Source organism: Drosophila nasuta, chromosome 3, assembly GCF_023558535.2.
Source record: "Drosophila nasuta strain 15112-1781.00 chromosome 3, ASM2355853v1, whole genome shotgun sequence".
Taxonomy (NCBI): domain Eukaryota; kingdom Metazoa; phylum Arthropoda; class Insecta; order Diptera; family Drosophilidae; genus Drosophila; species Drosophila nasuta.
The window spans coordinates 41323997-41345591 of NC_083457.1; the positions used below are offsets into that span (position 1 = coordinate 41323997).

At 38.7% G+C, this 21595-nt stretch overlaps 1 protein-coding gene across 1 annotated transcript in view; it reads right to left on the bottom strand.

The window, feature by feature from the left end:
- The window catches only part of LOC132793064 (EGFR adapter protein), a 30841-nt gene extending 16655 nt beyond the window's left edge, over positions 1–14186 (bottom strand). The window contains exon 1 of the mRNA XM_060802719.1: positions 13694–14186. The gene's annotated coding sequence lies outside the window, so the exon portion shown is untranslated. The remainder of the gene's footprint in view (positions 1–13693) is intronic.
- Between the last annotated feature and the right edge of the window lie 7409 nt (positions 14187–21595).

Genomic DNA, 21595 nt, shown 5'->3' on the forward strand with positions numbered 1-21595 from the left:
GACAGACGAAGAGACAGAGTCCAGCTCGTGTGTCTGGGTGGAACTCCCACGCCGTCTCGCATTACCCCAAGCAATAAATGTTCGAATCAATTGAAGCGTTTTACTAAAGCCTCACACCTCCAGCCACACACACAAAAGGAAAGCCGCAATATACATACAAATACGACATAGATCGACAGCAGGAATAAGTAGATTCCTGGGCAGCTTAAGGCTGCGATTTGCTATGCGCAAAAAAAAGCAAAATCGATAAGGGATGCCCAAACAGAAAAAAAAGTAACGTAACGAAAATGTCAACTAATTTTGAATGTCGAGCAAGTGCAAGAAGAACTTGGCTTATACGCAGTGCGACCGCAAACTGCGACGGCGACGGCGGCTTGTCCCATATTTGAGACTAGCATTCGTTCGACGTTGTCGAGAAGCAATAAAACGCAATTCGGTCATAAAAATAGTCGAACGTCGAACCGAATGCATGCCAGGGACAAAAAGAGAGAAGAGGCCGCTTGCCAGACTGGCCCAAACAACTGCCCCTGGGCTGTCGTCGTCGTCGTCGACGTCGTGTCCTGCGCCTTGGTCGTCTGGCATGGCAAATTGCGAATTTTGCATATTGCCAGTAGCTGCTGCTGCCATCGTCCCTTTGCAGCTGTTTCAACGACTTCCTCTCTATCTCTCTCTCTCTCTCTCTCTCTCTCTCTTTGTAGCATTTATTCTGGCTCTCCTGGCTGGGCCCTCCATTAGTCATTTGGCTACGTCCACCGCTTTGGCGTGTCGCCACTTTGCAGGATGAATGACCCCAGCACAGTTGCTGTTGCTGTTGCTGCCTCCCTTTTATTTTTGCCAAAGGCGAAAGGCGAAACTGCCCGCAAGCTCGTTGCGGAAATTGCACACACATCGCACACACCAAACCATTTTCGCAGCAGCGATTGCTCCTTTTCCTTCTCTTTTTTTTTCTCTTGTCGCGCACTTCCCACACCTAACAAATCATGAAAGTCAAAGCTTACGATAGCCTATAGTTAACTGTTAACTTAATAACAAAGTGCACTTTGTTCGCCAGTTCAGTAGTAGTTAAATCACAGTCACAGGCACTATCATGAAGTATGTTAATTTCTAAATTGCAGCAATTTGCTAGTGCGAAATTAAGGTGGTATTAACTTGCTTTTTTTGTTGCTATTTTTGATTGCCAGCTGTGGCAACAACAATTAAGTTATATATTTGTATTTATATGCTCCTAAAGTATGACTTTTGTTTTCTTTAACATATTATTTCGTATTGCACTACATCTTATTTAAATTCATAAAAATAAAATGTATACTTCTGTTGCTATTTGAAGCTTATAGTTGAAAACTTTAGTGGCATGTGAGAAGTGCTTTTGAATAGGTAATTTATTTTACAATTCCACTTCATTCAAATTATATTCAATTTATTCAAAACATTTGTACTTTATCTATAAGAGCCTAGAGCTCTCCTTGCTAAGCAATTTAAAAACATTTTCTTTTTTGTTCGTATTGTAAAACAAATTATTAAAATTCGTAACAATACATTTACAACTTCTTTGACTATTTTCCGCTTATAGTTGAAGTCCTTAGTGGAGTGAGAGATCTTCTTTCCAAATGATAATTTTTTTTCTTTTCAACAACATTATAAATAAATTACCTTAATAAGAGCACTTGTATTTTGTCCATAAGTGTTCAATAGAAAGTAATCTTAATTGTTAGGCAATTTTCATACAATTTCTTTATTTATTTGCATTGCAATACAACTTATGAGAGAAGTTCTTTTCAAGAAATAATTTTATTTCATTTCAACAAAATTATAAATATATAAATCAATTGAAGACAGTCGTATTTCATCTTTATGTATTTAAGAGCAATTCGTTTTAATTACTAACAAATTTCTATAACGTTTTTATTACTTGAGGTCATAATGCCAATATTGATGTGGCTAATATAATTTCAATTTGAGTTTCCCCATTAGCCCTTTAAAAGGTAAAATGAGCTTAAACAGTCACAAAGACTTTGTGGGTTAAACCAGCATTTGAGTGAGTTTAAAATCAACCCACATTTGCACTCATTGTTAAACACACAGAGAGTGGCCCCAATCTTGACCATTGTCAGTGGTTCAGGCTTAAATTAAATATTATTTTTAATGCCCGGGCGCATTAACAAAACGGTGCGCTCAGCTGAAGCTCATTGGCTTGTAAAATATTTAAAAATAACTTTTGCAAAATATGCATATAGTAGCCATTACTGTCGGCTTCAGTAATGTATCGTTACTATCTCATTTTTCCTCTTTTTTTGTTGCAATGTTGTATTTTATGCATTTCACGTTTAATTGATTTTTGCATTCGAGTGCATCAAAGATTCATGCATGTGCAATTAATGCCATTTGCAAACTGCAAACTGACACGTCTCTCTGCCCTCCATTGATCATTAATAATTTATGCAAATTGAAGGACAATTGATATATGTATAATTTAAATACTGATTAAGATAATTTTTTATGCATTTATTAAATACGAGGTATTTCCCTTAAGAAATGTGTATATGTATTAAAACAGCACTCACTATATATGTACATATATAAGAACTGCTTGCAGTCATTTAACAAACGCTTCAACACGCGGCAGCAACTCGTTAACAAACTCAACGCAACGAAACGCAACACAAAACAAAATAACGCCTACCCCTGCCAGTGCTGCCCATCATTTCACATGTAGGTCAAACTGGCAACAGCACAAAAAGCGTTGCATACCTTCAGGCTGTCAATTTATTTCTCGCGCTTGGCACATTTCGCCCGCCTGCATATGTGTGTGCATTTGTGTGTGTAAGCGTTGTTTATGTTGATTTTCTGGTCGCTCCTCATGCGCAACGCGGTTCCAGTCACGGCTTGGCACACTGTCTGATTCTGTTTTGCCAGCCTCAACTCAACTCTGCTCAGAGCCCAGTTGGGCTCGCGTCCTTGAAATTTATGCGTTCAACGCAGGCGATGCGCTGCTGTGCGCCAGGCTCCGAGAGTGCTTTCTCGCTGTGACTGTGGAACCGACTCTGGCACATGGCGTGTAAAGCGCTCATTACGATGCTACACACTCGTTTTGGGAGATAAATGGCCATGCAAAACTAGAACTACTTACGCTTCATATACTTTGACTGCTCAACAAGAGTATCAAGGGGAGTCCGTTCACTGGGAGTACTGGGAGTTGGCTGCTCAACGCTGGAACTGGGCCAATGTGAATGGCATTGTTTCCGTTTTCGTTTTTTTTTTCGGCTGCCTGCACAACAAATTGTGGCATTGGTCTGTGCTCTGTGACTGCTGATAACTCTGCCACAGATCGGACCGCACAGATAGAGCTACAACAACAAAGAGCCTCGTTGCCAAATCTCTCATCAGTCTCTCTTTATGTCCTTGGCCGCACTTCAAAATTTTGCTGCATGTTCCAACTGGCTTGAAGTTGCCATTCTGCCATTTACCATTTGCCGCCTGGCTTGTGTCCCACATTTTGGTGGCTGCTTTAACAACCAAGAGCCATAATCATTTGGAAATTTTCACGCTTATCTGCATGTTGTCAATCAGCTTAAGCAGAGAACCATGTCCAAAAAGTTGGCAGCATTAAAATGCTGTCCAACTGATGAAATGTTGCGCATACGCAATGTGCGCCGCTGTTAAGCTGCCTTTTAGCTATTCGCCTTAAAAGTGTATCCCATGCCATGCCCAAAAATATTCTGTGAGTGAAACGCGCTTTCATTTCATAACTTGAATGCCCAATTTCATGGCAACATCAAGAGCGTAGAGCTGCATGCAGCAGCAGTCAACTCTCATCCTTCTCCGTGCGAAAGCCAGATTATTGCAGTCATAAATTTTTATGATTTTCCATTGGCTTGCTTGGCTGGTTGCGTGGGAAAAATGTGTACACCGCACAACAACGATTTTTATGCGAATTTAATAGCCTTGCAGATACGATGCAGAAAATTATTATGGCCTCGAGAAAAGCGCGACAAGAAACTCGACGTGTGAGTGCGACACACACGCACACCTAGCGCAAAAAAAGCCACAAAACTTGACGAGGATACATTTGGCAGCTGCAGTTCGAGTGGCCATTAAAAGTAAATTTAATAAAAAACAAAACTTAGGAGATGTGAACAGAAAAATTTGGGAACCCGCAGCTGACAAGGGAGCAACATAAAAAGCATATTGACATCATCCATCAATCACGCATGACAGGCGGTCCACTGGGCCCAAGATGGGGACGTGGGGCGGTGGCAGGGACGGGCGCGCTAAGGCGTGGCAACCACGAAAATTTATCAACCAAAAACCAAACACAGCGGAGAGAACAGCACCGAACCGAAGCGAACTAGAGTCAGGTAAAAGAAGTAATCTAATCCAATTACTTAACAATGGCAAACGAGCAGAGCAGCCTCAGCAAGTGGGCAGGGCACGCTCAGCAAGTGGGCAGGGTTGCGTGCTGTGCGCTAATGGACGAAAGCGAGTAGCGAAGAAAAAAATAAACAAAATAGAACTGCTGTACACAAGGAGCAGAGTCGTATCACATGTCTGCGTAAAAGTTAAATAACCAAAGGCAATCACAAAGTATCAATAACCGGAGAAACAGTGAGGGGGAAGCAAGCTAAGCCTGAAGGCGCATCATAAGTGTGTATATGTGTGTGTGTGTATCCCTGCAAACTATGTAGTGAGTCCTGGCAAATGCGTTTGATCATTAACTGGTAGCGAGTGCAAATCCTGTCAGCCGTCCAAATTGAAATTCATGCGCATTCAATGAATTTTTGTGGGTTTTCTTTTTTGTTTGGGCCATTGTCTGTCCGATGAGAAGAGAGAGAAAGAAGTCTGCATATTTGAGCAGGATGCTGAGCCCTTCAGCACATTGTATTGACGAAATTATCATTTTTGTTGCTTCAATAAAATGACAAAGCAAACTAATATCGAAAAAAGGGGGACGATGCTGCGCCCTTCCTCTCTCGGTCTCTGTGTGCTAAGCTGGCTTAGGCCTGAAATGGAAAATGTGCCCCTTGGATGCTTTTTGGGGGGTTTGGGTTATGCTGATTGGATGTGTGTGGCCAAACAGAGTGACTGTTTATGAGCTGATATCGAAATTGGGGTTGCCAGCTTAAAGTGACAGAAAACAAAAACTAATGCAAGCAAATTTATTCATTCGTCTCGAAGTTAAAGACTTTGACTTGGCCTAGTTTAAGGCAGCTGCAAGCAAAACCCTTTGCAACCACACTCATTTGGCATTCATCAAATAACAATTATGCCGCCCAGCATTCAAATATTTGTCATTGACACTCTCTCTCTCTCTCTCGGCCCTCAAAATCGTTTATGCAAATATGCTAAACGAGCCAAACGCCAGTCAGCCAGTCAACGAGGCAACGATTTCATTAAAAGCCAAACCAACACACGCCTTATCTGAGGCGCCACACTCTGACTTTGCCTCTGACTCCATCCAACCCACATGACCAACACTAATTTCAATATCAAAACCGCCTCAGGATAGTGCATTAATATTCGCTTTAGTTGGTTTTTTGGCCAGCATGTGGGCGTGGCTTAAGCTGGGCAAAAGAGGCGACAAATTGAACAGGCAACAAAGTCCAGTCAACAGCTCATAACAAATCCTCACACTACACCAGAAACAGCAAAGCAAGACCATACAAACACGGGGAGGAGAGGGCGACAAGGACTACACATAAGCCAAAGGGTCAATTTGGCGAGAGCATCAAAAAAAGGACAAGCTGATAGAGGAACGAAGAGGAGAGAGAACTCAACTCAGACAGGCGGCAAGTTAATAAACAGAGTGAGAGACTGTGTCTGAAACTGAAGCTGTGGTATTTATAAACGCATTAAAAACGCTTCACTTGAGCAAATATTTAAACCTTTTTCCAGCAAGTTGAGCTGCGTTTTGGCCAAAAGTGTAAAGTTCTTGAGCATGTTTTTGGTTAAGCTTAAGGTATTTACTGCTTTAGCTGCATAGTTAAGGTTAGTTTTCGTTACTTAGTTAGTTAGTTCAGAAGCTGCTTTACAAATGTGGCAACTTTTTTGGCAGCATTAACACAGCACAAGTCAAAGTCAATGTTTGGCAATGCTTCGCTGCACTCGGCCAACTTACTGTGAAGTCAAGAACTTGAGAGTCGCTCTCAGTTGCAGTCATGTTACTTGACTTTTTTTGGGGTCAACTTGGTTACTGCTACTGTGTTGCACTTGTCAACAGGTCAAACACCCAACTCTGAGCACCCCAAAAAAACTCACATTCATGTTTTCGCAATTGCAATTGTCAACTTTGCAGCTGCATTTGACCCGCTTTTCGCTGACTCTGACTCTTACTGCCAAAGTCAAGCATTTAAATGGCATTTAAACATTTTATGGTCGTGGCGATTTGTAACCTTCATGTTAATGCGCTTGCCAAAAGTTATTTATGTAAATTACTTGCAACTGCCAACTGCAACTAGTTGCAGCAAAACTTCTTGCACTCATTCGCTTTTTTTTCTCTCCGAGTTGCTTTCATGTTTTATAATTAAGTCAGTAATTTAAAAGTGTCGAGCATTGTGGGAAAAGCAACTTTTGTCGAGTTTTACTTCACTGCGTTTCTTGTGGCTTACAATTCGGTTGGGCGAACTTTGAGAGAGCAAAAGCAAGAGAGTGGGAGTGGGAGAATGTTAACAACTACTTTGACATTTGTGCTGTGCGTGAAGCAGAGTATTTATCGTTGTATATGTTTGTTTGCCAAGTTGAAATTACTTAAGTGCCAAAGCGACGAGGCGTATGAATGACTCGACTCAGTGCAAAACGAAGGCCACCATCAGGTGCTGTTGAGTTGCGTTGCCTCATAGATTAATGCCCTTGCATTTGCCAGCAGAGCACTATACTTCACACTGTGGCCCACATGCTGTGGTTGCCTCACTCACACACACACACACCCAATGCATAGTAAGTCACCCCGAGGAGGCAACAACTGGTGTCAGTTGTAACAAAAGTTCAGGCTGTCGCAGCGAGGCGTGAAGGACAACAAAACAGGACTACTACCAGCAGTAATACGAAAAAAAAGAAACGAAACGAACAGTAAAAGAACCGAGGAAAAAAGTGTAGCATACTTTGCAGCGCACGCCTCTCGCCACAACAACAAATGCAACTTAAATTTGCTGTTATACTATATTTGTTTCTGTGACAGCGAGATGGAGATAGTGAGCGAGGGAGATGGGCAACTCAACTGCATGCCGAGTGCATAAGTCAGTCTATGAGGCAACAAACAACGAATACAAATGGCACCAAAAGTTGTTGTTAGTCCGGCGAGCTTTACTTGGCTTTTTTGGCAGTTCTTGCCCAACAACACATAAAAGGCAATTTATTTGTGTTTTGAGTGGCAAAAATGTATGCATAACTTTTACACAGCTCTTTGCACTTGCTCTTTAAGTTTAACCAACTGCAGTTTGTGGCATTTGAAACCTTTAGGACATTCAGCTTGTCGTGTCCTATGCTGTCCTATCCCGAAATACTTCACTTTGATTTGCTCGTCTAGCTGCGATGTCTTTATATTCCAGCTCCAGCCAGAGTCTATCCATTGTCTGTGCTCTTCTTTTTTTTTTGTATTGTCTCACAGACAGACTGTCCGTAATAGCCTTGAGGTATGCATTAATTACTGTGACCATAAAAAGCGTCTCGTGCGAATTGCAGTGCGCAGCCTGGCAAAAAAGGAGCCCGAGTCCTTAACCCCTTTTTTACTTTGTATTACTTTTTGCATTTTATGACTCCAGACTATTGTTTTCCCTTACCTTTGAGCGCCGCCGCCGTCGCTTTTCCGCTCTGACCAACGCTTTCCCTTGTGCATTGTTTGCCATCTGGCGGCACATCAAGAAAATTTAGTGCATTGTTTATGCTGCTCAATGCCGCTTTACTCGCTGCTCTGCTCCCTTTGGCACTCGTTACTCTGCTGAAATCATTGTGGTTAACTATTGTCTGGACTTTCGCTCTAGCAATTATGTATATTTTGTATAATCAACTCTTCTCGCTACTTGTTAGTTTGGCAACATCACAATCTCAATCTACTCTCAATCATCTCATCAATCACTGCTTTCGCTCTCGTTGGTTGCTGCTTGCTGCCCTTCTATCTGCTCTAATTTGTCCCCTTTGTCTGCTGCTTTCATGCCACTCAATCTACAAAATTAAGTGCATAGTTTATGCTTTTCAACATAGAGATTCTCTCTCCACTCGTTACTTTTCTGCACTCGTTGCTGCACACTTTTAGGCCAGCATCAACGGCAAAGAAGCGGCAGCAGCAACAAATGACAAACTCATGTTGAAAGCTCATTTGTTTTATGGCAGCGCTTAGACAGACATATGCGTCCTGTCAACCTACCCTCTCTTCTGGTGTTTTTCGCTCCCCTGCTCCACTTATTTGACACGATTTTCTAGCTAGAGATGTTTAAAAAAAGGCCAGACTACTTCTTCGTTCTGCCGCATTCATTATATTGTCTGCTGCTGACACACTGGCATGCCTGTTCACCCCCCACTTCGCTACCCACAATACGACTATTTATCAGCTTACATACACATACATACAAAGACTTACACACACACACACGCATGTAGCGCATAATTGCGCTGCTGTAAAACGAAAAACTCGTTGCCTACTTTTGAGCATAACAACAAAAATATTCAAAGTGTCTCGCCATCGCAGCGTATCAACTTTATTATGCGCGCCAAAAAAACGTTGCAAAATTAACAGACATCTCACAAGTGCCACGGCTCTACAGCTCCTCAGTCTGCAATCTGCTTTTCCCCCTTTGCCAAAACCGAAAAACCAAAACTGTTTCAATGTCCGCCTCTTGTACAGCATTCGAGTGTGTTGTTGCAGAGTGTATGTGCCTATATGTGTGTGTGTGTTTATTCTTCACCTTGTTTATCTCATCGTTGTGTTCGTTCGTCCCCCAAAAATTCGAGTCTCGACTTGGTTTTGCTCTGCGAGCAGCCTGCAGCACGATTTTGTGTGCCTGTCTCAAATTGTTTGTATGTGTGCTCCAATTGAGCGTGTGTGTGTGTTTTTGTTTGTGTGTTTAACTGGGAGTGTGTGTATGTCCTTCTCGATGTGCTTGTATTCGTGTACAGTGCGTGGTTTCGTTGTGTTCTCTGTGTGCATGGCGTGTTTCTCGCTGCCTTCGCTGCTGCTTTTGTGGCGGGCATTGTTCGCTGGCTGCTGTGCGCCTGGTGCAAAATATTTAGTGTGTGTGGGTGTAACGCACACAGATGCGAGATACCATGATAGATGCACGCATGTGTGTGCACAGGGGCTGTTTAGTTGTGTGTGTGTACGCCGTGTATTAGGCTCAAATGTTGCGAGCAACATTCAACAGCAGTTGAATGCTGGCAAAATGTTGCCTGCACACATGGCAAACATCAAACTGAACTTGGCAATTTTAAGCCGCTTAGAAAAGGCGCAGAGTCGAGTCAAAATTTTCATTAAAATGCCAGAGGTGAATCCCCAAAGTAAATCCGTTGGCTGTGAATGAGCAGCAAGCATACACTGCTCACATTACGTACTCAAGAGAGAGATGGAAGCGGAGGCAAAAGCAAACAGAGATCAAATCTTATCGGCAATCATTTTATGCGCACTTGAGATGTGTGCGAACTGTGCGCTAAATTTGTAGACGTTTTGTTCGTTGCCAGCAGCAACAGCAAAGCCAACAGCCAAGGCAACATAATGAGCTGGGCAGGTGGGCAGCAGCAGCAGCAACAGCAGCAGTTGAGTCTTATCAAAAAGGGAAGATACTTAGCATAGACTTACGGCAAGGCAACGGCAACCGTCAACAGTCAAGCGTCAACCGACAGCGACGACGACGACGACAACATCGTCATGGAAATTCTTCATTAACTCAAACTTCAGTCGACTCCGAGTGAGAAGAAAAGAAGTTTATGTTATTAAGAGCAACGAAAGGGAGCAGGCCTTGGTTGCCAAGATACATTAGAAGCGGAGGACGATAAAGGGACAAGCTAAGGGAATGGGAGACGGCGGGCAGCAGCTGTTGTTGTACTAGTGAAATGTGTATGTTTCACTTGACGACTGAGAGATAACGGTAAATGAATATGCAGCAATTTGCACGCCCACATAATGAGCAAGGCTCTCGAACAAGGAAGGGTAACGAACAACAGGCAAGGCTAGGGAGTAGGGAGCAATAAGCGCCGCCAGGCAAAAGACTGAAATAATAACAGAAGCAACAACATGCGGCTTGGCTTGCCGTGGCTTGGCAGCGACTAACAAAAGTCGATAAACAACATAAACCAAGGCAGCGTAAGCGGAGAAAGCAAAAGCGTGAAGCCTACTGAGGGCCCAGATAAGTATGCTACACTCAAGTAAGTGCGTGCGCGGCACTGAGTTACTGCACATGTGTGTGAGTGTATGTGTGTATGTGTGCGTGTGAATAACTGCGTGTGTAGCTGTGTTTGTGCAGCAAAAGTAAATTAAAACGATTTTAATTACGGTTGCCAAGACGATGAATGAAAATGTCAACGATGAAGCAGCAACAGCAGCAGCGATGCCAACTTAAGCTGCTCGTGGGCGTGGGGGCGTGGCGCAGCAGGTGGGCGCAAAAAAAAGAGGAGGGGGCATGCTTAAAAGCGTTTCACTGTTGCCAATGCTTTAGAGTAGCAGTGTGAATTATTGCACATGTGTGTGAGTGCGATAGAAAGTGTGTGTGTGTGTGTAGGGGAAGTTTGTATGTGTGAGTGAAGCCTCTTACTTAAGAGCTTCATTTGAGATTTTCATTTAGGCTGTCAGTGCAAAAAAACACAACACAACACACAAAAAAACGGCAGTCAAAAACAACACAACAAAATTGTTGCCTTTCGTTTGCAACTTTGTTGTTTTTTTGTTACTCGGGCTACTCAGTTCATGGTGAAAGCAAAGTCATTGCCAAGAGCAACAGCAACAAAATAAAGAAGCGCTAGCAAATAAAAAGTGTTGAGTAGCAGAGCGAGAAGCAACAGCAGCTGGATGCAGCGCCAAGCTAAACAAACAACCGCCATTTTTATAGCGTTTTTTTTTTTTTTGTGTACTTTCCTCCTTCTGTTTTTTTGTACACCTTATTAACGGTTTCTATGGAAAGTTTGCCCGTTTTAGCAGGCGTGAAAATTTCTGCGTTTCAAAAGCTAAAAAGCTGCACAAACCGCATGACAGCGACCAACAGAAAGAGAGAGGGAGATGGAGAGAGAGGAAAAAAGGAAATTCTGTCGCGCGCTGATTAACTTGACACCATTTACCTGGTGAGCGAGGGGACAGGAAAGATGGTTCTGCTTCCTGGGGGACAGAACTCGCTCGGTTTTTCATGCAGCTGACAGGCTACACCTGTCGCCATTGTCGCTCTCAACCCCCCCGCAACTGCCACAACTCTTAACCCACTCTCTTCACTCATCCATTCATACTTCATACTACGCCCACTTGCTGCTGCGGCTGCCAAACCGCGCTGACATTTCCTTTTGCTCGCCACTGACGTTTGCCTTGACGACGGTTGTAAAACCACTGCGGTTCCTTCACGTTTCAAAATATAATTCCACGAGGACGAACACGATACTCACACACTGCAAACTGCAGCTTAAAGACTTTAAGGAATAACTCATTTTTAATGTGAATTTCGGCACTTTGATTTCGTCTACTGCTCTGAACTTAATTATAAGATTTGTTGCTCTGAAGATGTGTATTCAGTTTAATAAAATATTGATTATTTATTAATGAAGATTTAAGATTATGTTGGTTAAGGCTAATAAGTTGAAGTCTCTTATTTACGCATTGTGTTTGCTTATTATTTCATCATTTAAAATTTATAGCAATTTGAAAAATTGTTTGGGTATAAAATATTCTAAGAATTCTATACTTTAATTAGCATAAAATTTGTTGCTCTGAAGAAGCATTAGATATTGATTATTCATTAATGTAGGTTTAAGATTATGTTGCTTAAAATTTGTCAATTAATAATTTATAGCAGTTTTAAAATCTGGTTAATTATAAGACATAAGATATTTAAATTGGCATACAAAATTGCAAATTTTTAAATGTAAAATTTTACTGTACTTTTAAGTGAAAAAAACATATACCAACACATTTTATAAATTTTCATAAAGATGACTCTAGATTAAAACTTTAATTAGAGCTAAGAATGATTTTATAACTTACGGTAATTACAAAAACGAAGAAACACTTACGAAAAACAACAAATTTGCAAATTTATATATTTTAATGAGGACTAAAAAAAGTTCCTACAATCAATCTTAGTACCAAATGCAATGCTAATCAAATAATTTGAGAAAATCCTTTACTTCTTTTTAAAATTAATAAAATATATACATATGTATTTTATGACTGAAAATAGTGTCGCACACGATTTTTTACCCATATAAAAAAGACTGCTGCTGTTATGTTAAATCCTTTTTGTTGCTTTCTAATAACAAAGCATGTTATACGAACTCACTTTTAATAAGTGATTTATATTTGTATTTTGTGGCCAATATAAGTTCTAAGGCTTGCATAACTTCATGTTGTGCTTCGTTTGCATTTAATGTTTTTTGATTGCATCTTAAAGTATTAACACTTTACAACAAAATAACTTGTTTTCTCTTGAGGTTGTTTCAACTTTTTTAACATGTTTGTTGTTTGGCAAATTGCACACAAAAGTTAAATATAAACTGAAACTTTACAATGCGGAAAGGTTTAGATTTTTTTCAAACTTATTACAACAGTTCAAGATTTTTTAGAAGTAGTTGAAATAAAATTATTCTATCGAAAAGTAGAAAAGTTTAAGTAGAGTTAGAAGTAGTTGAAATAAAATGCTACTAACGAAATAAATATTGAGAATGATTTTCCCAAAACATGTCTGTAGCTCTTAAGATTTTATTATACATTTTGAGCTAGAATATCAATATTGAATAAATAAATAAATTTAATTTTATGTCTGATTAAATTAAATTGTAGAAGTAAATCATAGCTGCATTCAGTTGCATAATAAATTAAGTGACTAACAACATTGTTATTTATGTTAATTAACGCGCATTTCATTTATATTTTTAAGCCAGACTTAAAATGCAGCGCACTATTCAAGCTTGTTTAAACCACAAAGCCAACTGCATATAAAACAAGGCGCAAATATTTAAATCCCGAGGCAAACTGTAACAGTTGACTCAAAACATGTTGACAGCTTAACAAGGACTCGTTGCGCAAGTTAACCAACAGGCAGAGGCAGAAGAGGCATTAGATGAAAAAGCAGAGAGCTTAACTCAGCATAGTACTTGGTTGTGGAAAGTTTAACCAAAGAACTGAAACAGTTGCCACAGTTTCTTCGTCAAGTTGCACAGAAAAACTTTGTACAGCATTTCGATGCGTTTTAATATGCGGCAAGTGCAGTGCTAAATGTCAAGCAGCGTGTCAGCCAAGGTGGCGACATGGCGACAAGGTTGATACGCTTAACCAGCTGAGTTGTGGCACGATGTTTGCATAATGTAAGGATACACAAGATGCCAGCCATAAACAGCCTACCGAACCTTAGCGAGATCAAGGTAAGGTTACTGAACTTGTCATATACAAAAAAAAGGGTTAAAGCGAGGTCAACACAAAACACATTTTACACATTTAAATTGGCCAGAAAATTGTACACAATTCGCAATCAAAATTTATGACACATAACAAATAACAATTTGGGGATAAATTTACCTGGTATTAACTTTTGTTTTTCTGTGTTGGTTTGCTCCACTTTATGCTTTCTTTTTTTTTGGATTTTTGCTTGGCAATTCTCGAAAGTGTTCAGTATTATCGGGCCACAAACAAACAAAAGCGATTTGACACCGAGCAGCCTCGAACTTTTCGCATAAAATTCAATTACGATTGCGAGCGCATAAATTTCAACACTTGGCGCGCGCGTTTTACGAGCCGCTTTTGATTTGCCACTTTCTTATCGCTGTTATCAGTCGCAGACTGGCCATAAAATTAGCCCGTTGCCGGCATTAAAAGTTAAGCATCCCTTGGCCCTTTTGCCTTTTGCTTTGTGCTAAATTGGCAGATTTGTTGCGTTTAGTTTATCGCACAAATTGCGCTACTTTCACACGCCAAAAACAGAGATACGTATCTCAGAGTTAGAGTTTTGGTTACTTTGGTTACACTTGAAGAAACTGTTTCAGCGCTGATTGGGGCAACCGTTGCAGTTGAAAGCGCGCAAGGAACTGTTTTGTGCTCGACGAGTGTTAAGGCATTTATGATATGAAACGAAACTTGGCAAAATGTTTTGTGACCGAAACTTGGCATCCACTAATGCGCATGCGTTGGATGGCCAAAACACTTCCAGTCCCAAGTTTGTTTACAGGGCAAGCAACTAGTGGTTGCCTGACAACAACAACAGCAACGGGAACAGGAATCAACATTCAGTAGCAGCTCCCAATGGGCAGCCATATGTGACGACTTTGACTGCGATTCCTTCTTCGAATGGGACTTGTCGTCGTGACAACTTGATTTCTTTGTAATTTGCCACAACCCCAGGAGAGATTCATTTTTCTCATTTCAAATTGCTTTAAGTTTAATGAAATTGTATTTTAGCCATTGGCAACCTTTGAACTTGGAAATTCAATGCCTGCACTCTCACTTTTTACCGTATACCTGACAGCCTGTCAAATGTAGAACGTTTATCTAATTATAACAGAGTTTTAGTTTGGTGCAAAGCATCTGAGCTGGGTCAAACGGAAAAAGGTCCCAAAGGGACGGCACGGAATGACATTACAGTAAATCCGCTTACTGACACAAAGTTTGTGCCACAGTTACAGCTACAGATAGAGATAGAGATACAGATGCATACATTGTTTATTATGCAAGCGCATTAAGCAAAATCTCAACTACGATATGCAGATATGCAGACACCGCACCCTCATCACACACTCACGAGTTTCTGGTTGCCAGTTGGCAGTTGCATGCTACATGCTGCTGCCTGTTGCCAGTTGCCTCTTGGCTGTTGGCTGTTGCCTGTTGCTGCTGCTGTCTTGCGGTTTTCAGAAGGATGCCGACTGCTTAGTGCATTAATGGATAGCCCAAAAACCGCAAGGCGAACTCGAAGTGTTTGTTTGTGGGCGTGCATCAGCGGCGGCATCTTGCAACTCGGCAGCTGGCCAACCCAACATATCTGGCATATCTATAACGCTCAACCTGAACTCAAAACTCAACCAAGCGCAAAGTATCTTGCATTGTTGCAGCTTTGTTGCTCTCTTCATGTTGTTGTTGCCACGAGCAACAACTCATTAGGACCCATGCACAGATAATATAATAGATGGAAGAGCGTTCCGTTTACCTGCCACTCATGTGTGTAACTCTACACCTAAAATTGATATCGTATCTCATGGATGCGCCTGCTACGTGCACCACCCATAAAAAGCTAATAAAATTCATCTCTTTTTCCTAGTCACGGACTGTGATTTTTTCCCCTCGAATTTTATTTATTTATCTTACTTTTTTTGTTGGCAATTTTCATTGTCGCCATGACGAGTGACGTGCCATGCAATTTTCTTTTTATTTGCAATCCATTTTATTGTTTATTTAACGCATTGTTTAGCAGCCGAATATTTACATGGTTGGTTCTTGTTCTGCTGCTGTTGCTACTCTTGTTTTTGTTGTCATAGGTTCCACTCTGATTTAATGGCTCTAAATTGAAATGGTATTCCGCCGTGTGAGTTTATTTCGCGGAATTGCAAAAATATATGTATATACGAAGGTAGCATGTGAAATGACGACTATTTTGATGCCGAATGTCCCTGTTGACATTCCAATTTTTATGCATGCGAAAATACTCTAGTTTCCATGCTGAGCATTCGAAGTAAGTCGAAAGGTTAAAGTTGTTAAATAAAAGAGATGAAATTATGTTATATACAAATATCTTTTCAAGGCATTTCAACTAAAATAAATATGAATAATAGTAAATTGTGTTTTATCTTTTCTATTCTAAATTCTTAAATATTCGACTATTTGGGCAATCTTTTTTAACCATCTTTACTTAAATTTAAATAGAACTAACATTCATACTATTTGTTTTTTAACAAGAAAGTTAAATTGCTAGTAACTCTTATTATCCTAATTTTTGAATTCGAACTTATCGTACTTCCAAAATCGAAAAATTCATCATCTATAATTCCTTTTTTTTTGTCCATCTTTATTTTCTTTGAAATAAAACAAAACTATTCCTTACAAAGCTATTTTAGAGTGTACTTTAATAGAATTTATTTTGTCAATAAGAAATTTAAATTACTTTTTGAATACAAATTCTCTTCATTTACCAAGCTGCCAAACTTCAAAAATTTATTAAAGCACAAAACTATTCCCTACAAGAAATTTTTTATAGTATTTTTTTTTTTCTATAAGAAATATTAATTACTTTTCCTATTTCAATCTTTGCAATCTAAATTCTGAACAGATATCGAGCTGCCAAAGATCCATAAATTCAACGATTATAATTCCATTTTTTTTATCTCTATCTGTATCTCAATTTAAATAGAAAAATATTTGTTTATTTGGCAATATAAACATTCGTTTCCTTTCCTACATTCCTGTGACATCAAATTTTACTACATTCGAAATCGATACTCTACAGTATTTTCTAATCAAACGAAACATTTGGCAATTTAGTGTTGTCTAGTATAGAATTTGTGAGCTTTTCTCAGTTGCAACCGGAAATTTGATTTGTTTCTGATAAATGTTATTTATTTTACTTATTTAAGTTGAATATTTCGAGGCCTTCCACCCACTCTCTCCCTCGCTCTCTCTCTTTCTGTGCTATCTGGCTTTACATCTCTCATGCTATCAGCTACGACTTTGTTGTAAAATTCAATTGCCAAATTGATTCAACTTTTTGCCTTTTTCGCACGCCCCCGTCAAAGGGAGGGAGGGAGGCAGGCTACAGTTGTGCTGAGCCGCAGATAATTGAATGATTTGAATTTTTATATTGAATTTTTATGCCTTATACGTGGCACGTTGCCCACGCGGCTTTTCATATTTATTCTATTTTTTTCGCCATCATTTTTATCTTTCTTTGCTTTTGTATTCTTTTGTGTAGGATTTTTTTCTATTAAAATGGAAATTGTTGGCGAATTGGAAAATTGGTTATCAATTGGCAGGCATATGCTTCAAGGATCAAACGGAGACCAAAAATTGAAGCATAGGGGCCGCCATCGACGTGTGACCTAACTGCTGTTGCCCTCTCTCCTCATACCTCCCACCTCGACCCTCTATCATCTCTTCCCCCCTGATTCCTGGTTGTTTATGCTGCAATTAAGCATTAAATTAAGTTTTTCGCTTGGCAACTGCGGCGGCAACTTAATTGAGTCGTTGTTTGTGCCTCACTCCTCTCCGCAAGAATATAATTTAATTCAATTTTTTCTTTTTTTGGATGGAACTACTGAAGCGTAACGCCGCCAGAAATGCATAGCAAATTCTGAACAAGTTTTTATTCTTTTAATTGTTTGTGCAGCTTATGTCTGGGAATTATTATAGACAACTGCCCGCATATATATAGTAGCTCTGATGATGATGTAACTACTCGAGAGAAGGGGAAGAAGGGGAATTGAATTTGATTAAATGCAGCTGCTGGCCATAGAAATTGCAGACATTCCGTCGTCCTGCAAAGCAAGGTGAACTCGTCTTTGTCGACGATTGTATTCTTTGTGCATGTAGTTATTGCTTCGTGGAACGCAACTAGAACAGAAAGACACACGCACACACACACAAAGGGCAACCTCAAGTGAGTATTGTTTCGCAATCGAGTTTCAATTCAAAAGCAATACAAACACGCTCTGCGGGTCGCCCCACTTGAAAGGCAACTGCAATAACCGAAGCAATACAAAACTGTGAACTGTAATTACCCAGAATTCACGCGACTTTCGTAAATTCAAAGTCAATTCAAGACTCGAGGGCGTTTGCCAGTGACGCCCGCCCGCTGGCACCAGGTACCTTTTGTTCTTGCCATGCTGGACCCATATGTGTCACATAACTCTGAAAATGAATTAGGTTGCTAGACCAAAAAAAAACAGAACTAAAATAAAATAAATTGTGCGCAAGCGCGCAGCTTGACTTCTAAACACTTTTTAGACAGCTACACTGAAAGAAAGAAAGAGTTGCTTAGATGAAGAACATTCAGCTTCAAAATTATGTTATTTACAATAAAAATAACTTATTAAACTAAGAACATGAAGCTGAAAAATGCCACATACTCAATAAATATGATATAAAATACTACATCTAGAATTCAATAATTCTAATCAATTTATTAAATAATAAATAAAATAGTAAACGGCATAATAATGTAATATTGAGTACTATAATAACATTTTTGGTTGAAAAGTTAAATATATTTTTATTTTATTGTAACCGCCTTCTATGGTGATGGCTATTACAACTTTGTGCCTCCAGGAAACTGGCTGATGGAAGCATCTCCGACCCTTAAAGTATATGTTATATATAGAAGGTTTGGCTAACAATCTGATATATTTTGTACTCCTTGGTCAATTTGGAATGCAGTACTGTATAAATATATACCAAATATAGCTATTGGAAAGTTTAAGTTTTTTTTGTGGTATATTTATTTGGTATATTAAAGAATAACACCGCACTGTTTTGCTTTTATTTAAAATGATTAGCGGGTATCTCGCAGACTCGACTGAAGCTTTCTTACTCGTTTACTAATATAAATATAATTGGCCTTATGTCAGGACTTGTTTTCTAACTTCGAGATCGTTCATGTCTTCATAGAAGGAAATATGCAGTAATAAAACCAAAATCTTGATTTTATAACATGTTTTTTTTTTCAGTGTAAAAAACTAACTTTATGCCAGACACACTGACGTCGTCGTCGCTTGCCGCATGCCACATGCTGACTGCTTCACTGCCGACTGCTTCTCATCTTCCCAAGTCATTGGCATTTCTAATGCAAAACGTGTGGTGACATTGCCAGCGACAACATTGATCGAGAGTTTTGTCACATGATGCTGACTGATACTTTGCACGATACACGATGATGGTTCCTGCAAGTGTCCCACACAGTCGAATGTTTTTGTGAAAATTATTAATACACAAAATACGGTCGCTGACAGTAATTGAAGTGTGACATACTCATAATATGATTACGAACTGTTCTCTACGCCAGCGCAAAACTAATTTCGAATGCGTCGAATGTGTCGAAAGTGTCGACTGACAGGGCAGATTACAAAACATATACACAGCATCAGCCATTATTATGCCAGCAACATGATTATTATTATTATTATTGTTATTTGGTGTGAACCCAAAGCGGATGCTATTCAATTAGCTGCCAAAGCTGTTGATGGACTTGTGATGTCAGTTTAAAGTTGACATCTTATAGGGGACAGATACAATTGATCTGCAGAATGACACTCAATCGATTCAATTTATTACATCTTTAGGTAATAAAATTATGTGCATAATTAAAGTAGATAAATGTGCCAGCAAATGTGTATTTTTATACACGTTACCCATAAAATAATTGTTTTTGCTCGCGGATCAGGTTTGCTTTAATATACATTTCAGTATTTTAAGTATTTTATTGGTATATTAGTTTGGTATATTTTAAAGATAATACGAACTCCTTTATTTTAATTTTTTGGGGATGAAGCTGTCCAAAAATTAATTTATTTTAATTGAATCATAAATTCAGACAAGTTTGGCTTTCCAACGTGCATATGACTTTAATAAAATTTTAAAATATTAACCATATGAAATAAACCATTTAAAAGTAGGTACAACAGAAAACAAGTAAGAAAGCTACAGTCAAGTGTACTCGACTGTGAGATACCCGCTACCCATTTTAAATAAAAGCAATATATTTTGCTGTATTTTTCTCAAAATATACCAAATATACTACAAAAATACTAAAAATATACCAAATGATATATGTGGTATATCGGTGTAGTACCGCATTCAAAATATACCTTAGACGGCAAAATATACCATATTGTCAGCCAACGCAACTAAGACCCCTAGTAAGTAGGCGTTTTTGCCCATACAAAAGTATTTCTTAAATAACTTCGACAATTTTTATCTGATCGCAACCAAATTTTCAGGAATCATAAATACTATACTTATTATTGTATATACTTGTATATCATAAATACTATACTTATTATTGTATATACTTGTATATGGGCATTTCCCAAAGTCGCGAACGTACGTTCGTACGAGATAAATTAAAAAAATAAAATCGAAAACAAACGTTTCCTGAAACTTTTTTTTTACTCTTCGATAGCATTTGTTTAGCTCTTTGGTTAGTGTAAATTATGGGGCTTATCGATTTTTAATTTTCATAATATTGTCAAAAAACATGCGGTCGCGAACGTACGCAAAATGGAAGTCGACTTTGGCTTAATACAGTAAAATGCAAAACTCTGCGAATTGAGACGGAATATTTTAAAGAAATAACTTTACTTTTAAAGTAGAATCATGTAGCTTTCTATTAAGTCTACTCCCAAGAAAATATCTCGATTTATTTATTTTTAATTTAATTAAGTTCCGGTCGCGAACGTACGGTCGCGAACGTACGATTTTTCCATGTTGTTTTATTTATTAAATTTTTATTTTTACCACAACTTTTTTTTATTAATAACTTTATATTTCATAAAAACAAACGGATTTAACTCAATTTAATGTGTCTAATAACATTTAAAAGCAAAAAAAAAAAATTTTTATTAAATATGAAATATGTACTGAAATTTATTAATAGCAAGAAAAATATGTAATAAATAATAAGTAATAACTAACAAGTAATAAGTAACTGCAAACAACATAGTTTTCAAAAACAAAAACAAAAAAATTTTTTTTTTTTAAATCCATGCGACGCTAGTAAAAATCGACATAGGCTTATAGGTAAGGTCGCGAACGTACGCTTAGAGTAACCCCAACGATTTTTTATATTTAAAATATATATACCAAAATCACTTAACACGCGAAGTTTCATTCACCTGCTTGCACTTATTGCGGAGCAATTACAATAAAATGATGTTTTTGGTCGCGAACGTACGATTTGAACATAGATAAGAAGCAAAATAAAAATAAACAGTTAATTGAACATTTTTTCGCTCACTTTGCATTTTTATCTTATTATTGGATTGCTATTAAGAGATTTGGTAGAAAAAGAACAAACATATCATATGTTTTCTTTGTGAAATAATAAAACATAAAAATGCATACAAATGGAGCTAAAAGTGAAAAAATTACATTTTTCAGTTTGCAGGCAATTTTTTTTATAAAAACAACGGAGATATGCTACGGATCCATTGTATTATGAAAATTTGGATATTTCTTTATGACATTATACAAAAAAATACGATGAATGTGAAGATTTTTTTTTTCGGTCGTGGTTTACCTTTTTTTGGGAATTGCCCATATACAAAATTCGCAATTCTAACTTTACAATTACGCTTGTTATTCAATTTTTTCGATTTGCGGGGGCGGAAGTGGGCGTGGCAAAAATTTGAAACAAACTTGATCTGCGTGCAAACATAACAAATGCTGTCGAAAAAAATTATAGCTCTATCTCTTATAGTCTCTGAGATCTAGGTGTTCATACGGACAGAC